The sequence below is a fragment of the Moschus berezovskii genome, chromosome 8, assembly GCF_049115385.1.
Source record: "Moschus berezovskii isolate FMDL1 chromosome 8, NW_MosBer_1.0, whole genome shotgun sequence".
NCBI lineage: Eukaryota > Metazoa > Chordata > Mammalia > Artiodactyla > Moschidae > Moschus > Moschus berezovskii.
In genome coordinates, this window is record NC_142467.1 from 109964079 (window position 1) to 109976309 (window position 12231).

The 12231-nt window shown below is 40.8% G+C and overlaps 1 protein-coding gene across 1 annotated transcript in view; it reads right to left on the minus strand.

Annotated features, from left to right (window-relative positions):
* ADAMTS2 (ADAM metallopeptidase with thrombospondin type 1 motif 2) overlaps positions 1-12231 on the minus strand; it is a 255613-nt gene that overhangs the window by 35020 nt on the left and 208362 nt on the right. The window lies entirely within an intron of this gene.

Here is a 12231-nt window from a genome sequence, read left to right on the forward strand (position 1 = left end):
GCCCACCACCACCGCCCTGGCCTCCTGCCACCACCAGTGCCCCGTTCAGCCTACTCTGTCCCCGCACAGAGCCCACCCCACACCGTATCTGCAGGGTGAAGCCCCCAGGCCAGTGTGCCCACACAGGGCCGTCTATAAAGATGCAAGCAGCACACCAATCCAGTGACTCTAGAGACATACAAGTTCTGCTGTTTAAGTTTAAAAAGCAATGTAAATGAAGTATGGAAATGAAGGACAGGTGATATACTGACATGGTAAAAATTCATGAATATAGGAAATAGAACACTGGAGCACAGGAAACTCAACTTGAACCTGATCACACTGCTGCCCTTCTTACCCCAAGGAGGAAGCTTATACAATTTAGGAGCAAGTTTGAGTGAACTCAGGGAGTTGGTGATGGACAGGGAGGCCTGGCGTGCTGTGATTCATGGGGCCGCAAAGAGTCGGACATGACTGAGCGACTGAACTGAGCTGAACTGAAGAAGATTGAAAAATTAAAAATAATAAATTAGGCATACAATGGAATATTGATTGAGAATTAGAAAGTGTACAATATAAAAAAGTTTAAAATTTAAAAACTGACAAATACCACAAACAACCAAAAACAGAAAACAATGACTTTTTTAGAATTGGTTGATTTATACAACGTTTGCTGTGATTCTAACTGCATACTCTTTCATCCCCTCTTCATAAGACAACAATTTTGTCAGCGTGTATTTCACAGGGAGAGTAGAAAGATAATTCTTTAGCAAGCTTCTTCTGTAAGGGCCAGATAGTAACTGTTTTAATCTTTGCAGGTGACAAGGTCTCTACTGCAATTATTCAGCTCTGCCACTAGAGCATGAAAGTGGCTACAGACAACACATAAATGGATGGATATGGCTGCATTCCAATAAAACATCATTTACAAAAGCAGGCAGCAAACGGAAACTTCTAGAATGGAGCTGAAAGAAGCTTGGTGAACTCGCTCCTCAGTAAAACAACCATTTAACTGGTGAAAATTGTTTTCTAAACGAACCATTTAAATTATCTAGACAACAAGGACTGAGTTATATCATAGGAAAATACATTAAATATCTTGTAATAACATATGTAAAAAATCTAAAAAAAAAATTACTGAATCACTTTGTTGTACACCTGAAACTAACACAATAATGTAAATCAACTATACTGCAATACAGAAGGAGAAGAGGGCACCAGAGGATGAGATAGCTGGATGGCATCACTGATGCAATGGACATGTACTTGGCAAACTTCGGGAGATGGCGAGGAACAGCGAGGCCTGGCGTGCTATAGTCCATGGGGTCATAAAGAGTCAGACACGCCTGGGTGACTGAACACCACCACCAACAACAACAAAATACTTCCAATAATAAAATAAAATGAGGTATCTGGAAACTGTCCCAAGCTCAATACAACAAATGGAGAAAATATACTAATTCTTGTAAGAATTGTGAAAGTCTGTACATTAGAGCCACAACCCTCTCCCATCCTTTCCCCATCTTGGTGTGATGGAGGCTTTACCACTTAGAAGACAGAGATTCCTTGTCTCCTCAGCCCCCAGTCTAGGGCTGTAGTTTCACCCTGGGAAAGGCAGGCCAGTGGCATCTCCCATACCATGCAACTCTGTGTTGCAGAAAATCTCTTTGCAGGGAACTCCCTTTGCCCACCCAGTCCTCACTCCTAGAGTGGAGGCTCTACCCCAAGTATGGAAAACCAAGACTGCTGTACCCTAGTAACCCCTTCCCTGGTTTGCTTGTAGGGAAGACATTCTATGCTGAAAGGGAAGAGCCAAGAAGAGTAGGGTCCTATCCCTATTCACTGTCCTGTTTGTACACCAAGAGTGTCACTCTGGAAGTGGAAAACCCTGCTCCTAGTTCCAGGGCACTGCTGCAGTGGTCTTCCCAGAAGGGGAGGTAGAACCAAGAGCTCCATAGCTCACCCTAAGAGGACTAACTTTATTTGGAACAGAGCATGAGGAAGTTCATGCCTAAGGGCATTGTCAAAAACAATAGACATCTTGGTAGTGAGCAGTTAAAAGGAGACCAGAAGCTCCACGACACTAGTAAGCAATAAGTAAAACAGTAAACCAGCTAGAAATGTCACAGAGAACCAGGGGAGACAGTGAGAGTCCTTCTGGGGTCTGTGCTGTGCCGTGTTTTGTCACTCAGTCATGGCTGACTCTTTGCAACCCGTGGACTGCAGCCCACCAGGCTCCTCTGTCCATGGGGAGTCTCCAGGCCAGACTACTGGAGTGGGTTGCCATGCCCTCCTCCAGGGGATCTTCCCAACCCAGTGACGGAACCCAGGTCTCCCACATTACAGGTGGAATCTTTACCATCTGAGCCACCAGAGAAGCCTGAGCAAGCTTCAGATACTGGTAACGCCCTGCCCCTGTGAAAGGTCCAGAATTTAACTGGGTCAGGCTGTGGACAACTTGTACCTCAGAGCATTATCAAAAACAATACAGCAATCAGCTAGCAGCCAGTGAAAGCTAATTGGGTGTGATACCAATAGAGGCAGAAGAGCTAGAGCTTAGCAGTGAAACCAGAGAAAGAGACGAAGAGAACCTGGCTAACCCCACTGGTCTGGTGGTGGAGGTGGAGCTGCGTGGCCCCAGTGACTATGCCCAGGCCCAAGGCTATGATCTCTGAGGGGCAGTATCAGCAGCTGCATGCTGCAGGGCAAACAAAATGTATTAAAACAGTGCAGCCAGGTCACTAAACAAACAAACAGGTAAACAAGCAAACAACAGCACAACAAGGTCTGGGGGGAACAATAGCCAATATCCAGAGTTTCTTCAATGTATTATCTAAAATGTCCAGTTTCAACAAAAATTACTGAGACATGAAAAGAAACGTAATTCACGCACAGAAAAGTAAGCAGGCAACAGAAATTACCTTCGAGGAGGCCCAGAGGCTAGACTTAGTAGACAAAAATTTCTAACCAGCTATTATAAATACATTCAAAGAACAAAGGAAACCACATCTAAAGAACTAAAGGGGAGTATAAGAACGAATCAAATAGCATCAAGAAAGTAATAGAAACTAAAAATGAAAAAGAAAAAAAACTAACCTCTGTAGCTTAAAAGTACAAAAACAAATGAAAATTTCACTAGAGGTCTCAGTAATAGATTTGAGCCGGAAGAAGACTCCATGAACTTGAATACAGATCAATGGAAATTATACAATCTAGAGAGCAGAGAGGGGAGAAATAAAGAAAAATGAACAGAGCCTCTGAGAAATGTGGAAGACCATAAGCTCACTGAAAAGTGCGTAGTAACAGAACCAAAGGGAGAGCCTTCAGAGGAGGAGCAGAAAATATTCAAAGAAATAATGGTTGAAAACTTCCAAAAGCTGATTACAAACATTAATGCACAGCCAAGAAATTCAAGCAAGTAAGATAAATGCAGAGATTCACTCCCACATTATAGCCAAAGTTGTTGAAAGAAAGAGCAAAAATGTCAAAACAAGAAAAGAAAAACGACTCATTGGAAGCCCAGCTGAGTTTTGATCAGAAATAATGGAGGTCAGAGGTAATGGTGTCCACCAAGAATCATATATAACAAAACTATCTCTCAACAATGAAAGTGAAATAAAAATATTCTCAGATAAACAAAATCTGGGATAATTCACTGCTAGCAGACCTGCCATAGAGCAAATACTAAATTAGGAGCTTAGGATTCACACACACACACTATTATACATGAAACAGGTAACCAACAAGGACCTATTGTACAGCACAGGGAGGTCTACTCAGCACTCTGTAGTGACCTGCATGGGAACAGAACCTGAGAAAGAATGAATGTCTGTATAACTGAATCACCGTGCTATCCACCTGAAAGCAACGCAACACTGAAAATCAACTCTACTCCAATAGTTATAAAAAAGAAACACTAAAAGGGTTATTCAGGCTGAAAGCAAGTGACAACAGAGAATAACTGAAATCCACATTAAAAAACCCAGAAAGTTCTGAAAATGGGCAAATTTCTAGAAAGACACAGACTACCAAAGCTGATTTAATAAGACCTAAAAATTTCAATACTGTAATTTACTGTAACAAGTAAAGAGATTGAATTAGTGATTTAAAATTTCTCACAAAAAAATAGCTGAAGGCCCAATTACTTCACTGATGAATTCTAGCAAACATTTAAAGAAAAGTTAATACCAATTCTTCACACTCTTCCAAAAAATGGAAGAGAAGATTTTTCCCAGTTCATTCTATGAGGCTAATATTACCCTGATGCCAAAATCAGACAAAGATATTATAAGACAAAGACTAGAGAACAATATCTCTGATAAAAATAGACTTTAAATTCCTCAATAAAATTTCAGCAAATCAAATCCAACAGCATAGTAAAAGATTACATATCATTACCAAGTGAAATTTATCTGAGGAATGCAAGGTTTAGCATCTGAAAAGAATAAAGGAAAAACAATATGGTCACCTCAAGACTCAAAAACTAAAATTGGCAAAATCCAACATCCTTTCCTGAAAAAAAGCACTCAAAAGACAAGACTAGAAGCTCCTCAAGTTGATAAAGGACATCAGTGAAATACCCCACCTAACATCACGCTTAATGGTGAAAGAATGAATAGCTTCCCCCTAATCAGAAGAAAGAAAAGGGTGTCTGTCCACACCACTTCTAGTCAACACTGTACTGAAAGTTCTAGCTAGAACAATTACACAAGAAAAAGAAGGAAACAGCATCCAGTCTGGAAAAGAAGAAGTAAAACTATCTCTATTTGCAGATGAAAAGATCTTCTAATGTAGACAGTGCTATGAAAGTGAAAGCCACTCAGTCGTGTCTGACTCTTTGTGACCCATGTATTATACAGTCCATGGAATTCTCCAGGCCGGAATACTAGAGCAGGTAACCTTTCCCTTCTCCAGGGGATGTTCCCAACCCAGGGAACGAACCCAGGTCTCCCACATTGCAGGCGGATTCTTTACCAGCTGAGCCACAGGGGAAGCCCTAGAATACTGGAGTGGGTAGTCTATCGCTTCTCCAGTGGATCTTCCTGACCCAGGAAGCATATCGGGGTCTCCTGCATTGCAGCCGGATTCTTTACCAACTGAGCTATGAGGGAAGAAAATCCTGTGGAAACCAAAAAGCTATTGAAAACCACTAAAAACTAATTTTTAAAAGTTCAGTGAGATTGCAGGATTCAAGATCGACATACAAAAATCTATTTTATCTCTATAGATTAGCAATGAACGAACTGAAATGAAATTAAGAAAACAATTCTATCAGAGACATTGAGAATAGACTGGTGGTTGTCTAGGGGGAGGAAGGTGGGAGAGGGTTGGATTGGGAGTTTGGAATTAGCAGATGCAAACTGGTATATAGAGATGGATAAACAACACAGTCCAGTATATAGCACAGGGAACTATATTCAATATCCTGTGGTAAACCATAATGGAAAAGAATATAAAATATTCATATAATTATAATACTTATGTTATAAAATTTATAAATATTCATATAAATATGAAACATTTATATAAATAAATGAGTCACTTTGCTGCACAGCAGTAAGTAACATAACATTGTAATTCAGCTATGCTTCAATAAAACATAAAAAAAGAAATTAGAAGCATTTTGAGTTTTAAAAAAAGAAAACTTTTCTACTTACAATAAAATCAGAAAAGGACAAAAAAATTTTTTACAGCTGAATTGAAAAAAAAAAGCGACATTATTAGTATACTGAAAACTACAAAAACTTGTTGAAAGATCAGTGATCAAAGATCTAAGTAATGGAAAGACATCCCATGTTTACGGACCAGAGTTTGATATGGCAGCACAGTCATACTCAGACATTGCTGGTTCAGTTTCAGTTCAGTCGCTCAGTCGTGTCCGACTCTTTGCGACCCCATGAATCACAGCACGCCAGGCCTCCCTGTCCATCACCAACTTCCAGAGTTCACTCAAACTCATGTCCATCGAATCAGTGATGCCATCCAGCCATCTCATTCTCTGTTGTCCCCTTCTCCTCCCGCCCCCAAACCCTCCCAGCATCAGAGTCTTTTCCAGTGAGTCAACTCTTCTCATGAGGTGACCAAAGTATTGGAGCTTCAGCTTTAGCATCAGTCCTTCCAATGAACACCCAGGACTGATCTCCTTTAGAATGGACTGGTTGGATCTCCTTGCAGTCCAAGGGACTCTCAAGAGTCTTCTCCAACACCACAGTTTAAAAGCATCAACTCTTCGGCAATCAGCTTTCTTCACAGTCCAACTCTCACATCCATTCAGACTACCACAATTAAGCAAATATCAAAATAAGGAGGGCCATATGAATCTGTTTTGGTTTCCCAGCACATGTAAAAGTTATGTTTACACTATACTGTAATTAAGTGTGCCATTATGTCTTAAAAAAACAACATACATACCGTACTTCAGAATATTTTATTGCTAAAAAATGCTAACCATTAACTGATAATGCAGGGTGTTAGGGAAATTAAATGAATAGTCTTGTTCAGGCTTCAGAGACAAACCAGTGCTCTGACCTGGCTTCTAACCTGTCTGGACACTCCCCTGACTGGGAGTGACTGGGAGTGACTGCCTGCTGTGAGTGCAAGACTTGTAGCAGCTTAGGTAAGATGGGGAAGCAATCTTGAGATTGTTGAGCCCCTGAAAGGGGCCTGGCCAACCAAGTCCCAGGCTTAACAACATTCCAAATTTTACAAGACAAAACAAACAGCATTAACATGAAACCAGGCTTGCAATTTGGTCATAGATGGATGATGATATCAGTTTGCTTCCAACCTGGGATTATAAACGGGAACCCCTTTCTGCAGTCTTTGAAGTCTCACCCACAGAGCTGACTTGCTGACCTTTCCCAATTGGGACTCCAGATGCTCTGTGACAGGGAACTTCCCCACCACTGATTAAGTCTGGATGTTTGTTAAAACCCAATTTCGTGATGCATCCTCTGCTCTCTCTATTTCTCTTTTCTTTAATGTTAGTATATTGAAAGTTGGGCTTCCCTGGTGGCTCAGAGGTTAAAGCGTCTGCCTCCAATGCGGGAGACCTGGGTTCGATCCCTGGGTCGGGAAGATCCCCTGGAGAAGGAAATGGTAACCCACCCAGTATTCTTGCCTGGAGAATCCCATGGACGGAGAAGCCTGGTAGGCTACAGTCTACGGGGTCGCAAAGAGTCGGACACGACTGCGCGACGGAACGGAACGGATATTGAAAGTTACCTAGATAATTCTCTAATAAATATTTGTATCATTTATTTGTATTAACAAGTGGCTTATTTTGTTAACAAATCCTTTGAACCTGAGACGAAAGTGAAAACTTTCAGCAAAACACAGGGAAGCCACAAACCTTCAATTTGTTTTTTCAAAAAAAGTAATGTCTGCAAAGCACAATAAAGCAAAGTGTAATAAATCAAGGAATGCCTGTCTTCCCCATATTGATCTGCGATTCAATGCGACACTTATGCTAGAATTTTGCAGAAACCAAGAAACTCCTAAAAATTCAAGTCAAAGGATCAGGAATAGAACAACCTTGAAAAAGAAGAACGTGGAAGGACTCAGAGTTACCTGTTTCAAAGTTTACCACAAAACTATAATAAACAAGACAGCGCGGCTCCGACATAAAGAAGCAAAATTATTGACGAAACAGAACACAGAGTCCTTTAGAAAGGAGCCTTTACATATGACCAACTGATTGTCAGCAAGGGTAGCAAATGATTCATTGGAAAAAAAATTGCCCCTTCAACAAATGGTGCAGAGACAAATTGGTATTCACATGCAGAAGAACAATGCCGGACTCCTTCCTCACACCTTACACAAATACTAACTGACAATGGATCACAGATCCGGATGAAAGGACAGGAGTACACCTTCTTCATCTAATGGCAATAGTTTCTTAGTTACAGCACCAAAACACAGTGACAAAAGAAAACATACCTACATGAGACTTCACCAGAATTAAAAACGTTTATGCATCAAATGATTCTAACATGAAAGTGAAAAGACAATAATAGGAGAAAATATTTGCAAGCCGTTTACCTAAGCAGTCTGATAAGGAATTTGTATCCAGAATATAGAATGAATAAAGAATGATTATAACTTGATCATAAAAAGAAAACCCAATTAAAAATAAGCAAAGGTGATAATGAACAAATATTTGTCCAAAAAAGATACACACACTTTGCCATTAGGCTCGTGAAAAGGCGCTCAAACCACAATGAGATCATACTTCACATCCACTGGGGTGGGCATAATAAAAGCACCGGTAATAAGTTTCGGTGAGGATGTAGAGAAACTGTTAGTAGGAATGTAAAAAGGTACAGCTGCTTTGGGAACTAGTTTAGCAGTTTCTCAAAATGTTAAACATAGAGTTACTACAAGAACCAACAATTCTACTCCTAGACACATATTCAAGAAAAATGATGCATCCATGGAATAACTCGTACACAAATGTTTGCAGCGGCATTTCTTATGATAGCTGAAAAGTAGTTAACAGCTCAATGTCCATCAACTAATAAATTGATGGATAAAAATACAGTTTATCTATACAGCAGATTATAATCAAGCAATAAAAAGCAATAAAGTACTGACAAATGGTATAACATGGATGAACCTTGAAAACATTATGCTGATTGAATGAAGCCAGTCAAAAAAGGCCACATATTGTACAATGCCATTTATATGAAATATTCGGAGACACAAGGAGACACAAAATAGTGATTGCCTAGGATTGAGGGGGAGGGGGTGAATCATGTTGTGATGGTTGTACAACTCTAGGAATACAGTGAAAACCATTGAATTGTACACTTCAGATTATGGAATTTAAATGTGAGTCACATCTTTATAAAACTGTTATGGGAAAATAGAACAGGAGGCAGGTAGAATTGGCGTGTGTGCTGTAGCTTGCCAACACTTGCTCTAGCATGTTGAGAGAAATATTTTTTAATTTTCAGTGATTTAGAGAAGTTATCGGTGATGCTATACGAACATTTAGATGACCAAATTTGGAGAAACTGCTATCATCTGTGCTTCTGGATGTGGATTTCAGGATGTTTGACATTTTATTGGTCGGAGACTGATTTAAAATGATTTTTTGGATTAGCAACTCATAACTGTTGCTGTCAACATTTTTACTGTAGAGGCAATATTCTGAGCTTTACATTGTCTTTGATATTGTTAACATTTCATGTCAAAATCAAAAAGAAGTTTAAATGCTTTTCCAATGTGTTCATCAGATTCACTCCTCTTTGTTAATTGCATTGTCAAACACTTCAAGAGCCTGTCTGTTATTTACTTCTCTTGGATATTTATCTCTTTCTCCTAATGAATGACTGCTTCAGTCTGATCTGAAACTTTTTGTTATAATTAAATTTTTGAAGTCAGATTTATTTCTACTGATTTCTCCACTCATTTTAAACCTTTATTTATTTTCCATGGATTTTTACCTGAGTTTTATTTAATAAACAAATTTAAAATGATAAAAGAAGGTATATTAATACATATCAAACTACTGCACAATTGCACTCATCTCAAAATTCTCCAAGCTAGGCTTCAACAGTATGTGAACTGAGAACTTCCAGATGTTCAAGCTGGATTTAGAAAAGGCAGAAAAACCAGAGGTCAAATCGCCAACAAGTGTTAGATCATAGAAAGAGCAAGAGAATTCCAGAAAAACATCTACTTCTTCTTCATTGACTAGGCTAAAGTCTTTGACTGTGTGGATCACAACAAACTGTGGAAAATTCTTAAAGAGATAAAAATACCAGATCACCTTACCTGCCTCCTGAGAAATCTGCATGCAGGTCAAGAAGCAACAGTTAGAACCAGATATGGAACAACGAACTGGTTCCAAATTGGGAAAGGAGTATGTCAAGACTGTATATTGTCACCATGCTTATTTAACTCAAATGCAGAGTACATCTTGCAAAATCCTGGGCTGAATTAAGCACAAACTGGAATCAAGATTCCTGGGAGAAATATCAGTAACATCAGATATGCAGATGACACTACCCTTATGGCAGAAAGCGAAGAAGAACTAAAGAGCCTCTTGATGAAAGTGAAAGAGGAGAGTGAAAAAGCTGGCTTGAAACTCAACATTCAAAAAACGAAGATCATGGCATCCGGTCCCATCACTTCATGGCAAATAGATGGAGAAACAGTGGAAACAGTGACAGACTTTAGTTTCTTGGGCTCCAAAATCACTGCAGGTGGTGACTGCAGCCATGGAATGAAAAGATGCTTGCTCCTTGGAAGAAAAGTTATGACAAACCTAGCATATTAAAAAGCAGAGACATTACTTTACCCACAAAGGTCTGACTAGTCAGAGCTATGGTTTTTCCAGTAGTCATGTATGGGTGTGAGAGTTGGACCATAAAGAAAGCTGAGCACTGAAGAATTGATGCTTTTGAACTGTGGTGTTGGAGAAAACTCTTGAGAGTCCCTTAGACTGCAAGGAGATCCAACCAGTTAATTCTAAAGGAAATCAGTCCTGAATATTCATTGGAAGGACTGATGCTGAAGCTGAAGCTCCAATACTTCGTCCACCTGATGTGAAGAGCTGACTCATTGGAAAAGACCCTGATGCTGGGAAAGACTCAAGGCAGGAGGAGAAGGGGACGAAAGAGGACGAGACGGCTGGATGGCATCACCGACTCGATGGAGGTGAGTTTGAGCAGGCTCCAGAAGCTGGTGATGGACGGGGAGGCCTGGCGTGCTGCAGTCTATGGGGTTGCAAAGAGTGAGACGCGACTGAGCCACTGAACTGACTGAAATCAGAAGTCTTCCATCTCTTCCTTATTTTACTGTAAGCCAAAATTTTCAAAATAGCAGTTTAACTGGTAACAGCTTTATCAACATTTTCAGCAAACTTTTCACATCCTGTCTGCATTTACGTTTCTCTCCTGGTGTTTGAAAATGATTTTTAATGCCTGTTATGCTTTGTAATACGTATGTTTAGAGGTCTGGGCAGTTTTTCAAGAAGCAAATCATCTTGTTAAACTTAGCATTTTGAAAGAACTATCCAAGTTGGATCTGTGTTAGTAGTCCCAACTACAAGACAAACCCGAAAAGGAAACAGACTACTAGAAACACAGAAGTAATCACAACCTCCGGTACAGTTGAGGCCTCTTGTCTCCAATTACTTGAGAAGGCTGTGCTGAACACAGCACATATGCTTCAATGACCTTGGGTGAGCGGGTACAGAGGCAGTAAGAGTGTTTCCAGAAGCTAAAGCTATACCTAGACAGAATCAACAAATGAGCTGTACATATAGGGCACTAAAAACCATGTGTACGCATGCTCGTCGCTTCAGGCGTGTCCAACTCTTTGTGACCCCATGGACTGTAGCCCCCAGGCTCCTCTGCCCATGGGATTCTCCAGGCAAGAACACTGGAGTGGGGTGCCATGCCCTCCTCCAGATCTTCCTGACCCAGGGATCGAACCCGTATCTTTTACGCCTCCTGCATTGGCGGGCATGTTCTTTAGCCCTAGTGCCACCTGGGAAATCCCCAAACCATATAAATGACCCAATAAATACACCCCCAATCCAATTTCTCCTTAGCCAAAGCCACAAAACACCTGTGGCTGCTTTAATGTCTGCCAACAGGAGAGGTGTATCAAAGGGGAAGGAGGAGTAAAAGCAGAAGTGGTCCTGATTGACTACAGTCAGTGAAAGCATAAGACCATGCTGCACCCTGCCCTCAGATTTCCAGCCTCCAGACCGGTGAGGAATAAATGCCTGCTGTTTAAGTCACCCCAGTCTCAGGTATTTCCGCCCCACTGACTAAGACAACGAGGGTGGGAAGGGTCCTGGCTCCTCTGAAGTTGTGATGGGGCCCAGCCTCTAAATCACTCACTGGTGGCCACAGGGACCAAGGACCAGGGGAATGGAGGAGGCCACGCGGTGGTCCCCCTGTCCCCATTGGACTAACTGGTCTTCAGTTTGTAAATAGGAAGCTGGGCAAGGGACAACTCAGACATGCCACAGGCCCATGGTGTGATGGACCACCTCCTCCACGGACTTGGGTCCAAATGCAGAGAGGCAACACATATACATCATAGGAAATATGAAAACAAGACAGAAAGAAGAATCATCCTGAATCCCACAACCTAGAAGCTGTCCCTCTAAGATTTTCATTTATTTCTTCCTGGATAACTGTGAACACTTAAAAGAGTGCAAGCAAACCAAATGAACAGTCTCAAACTCTGACGCCTCAGTGTTATTATGAAAGAAACGTGCTTAATATTATTAAA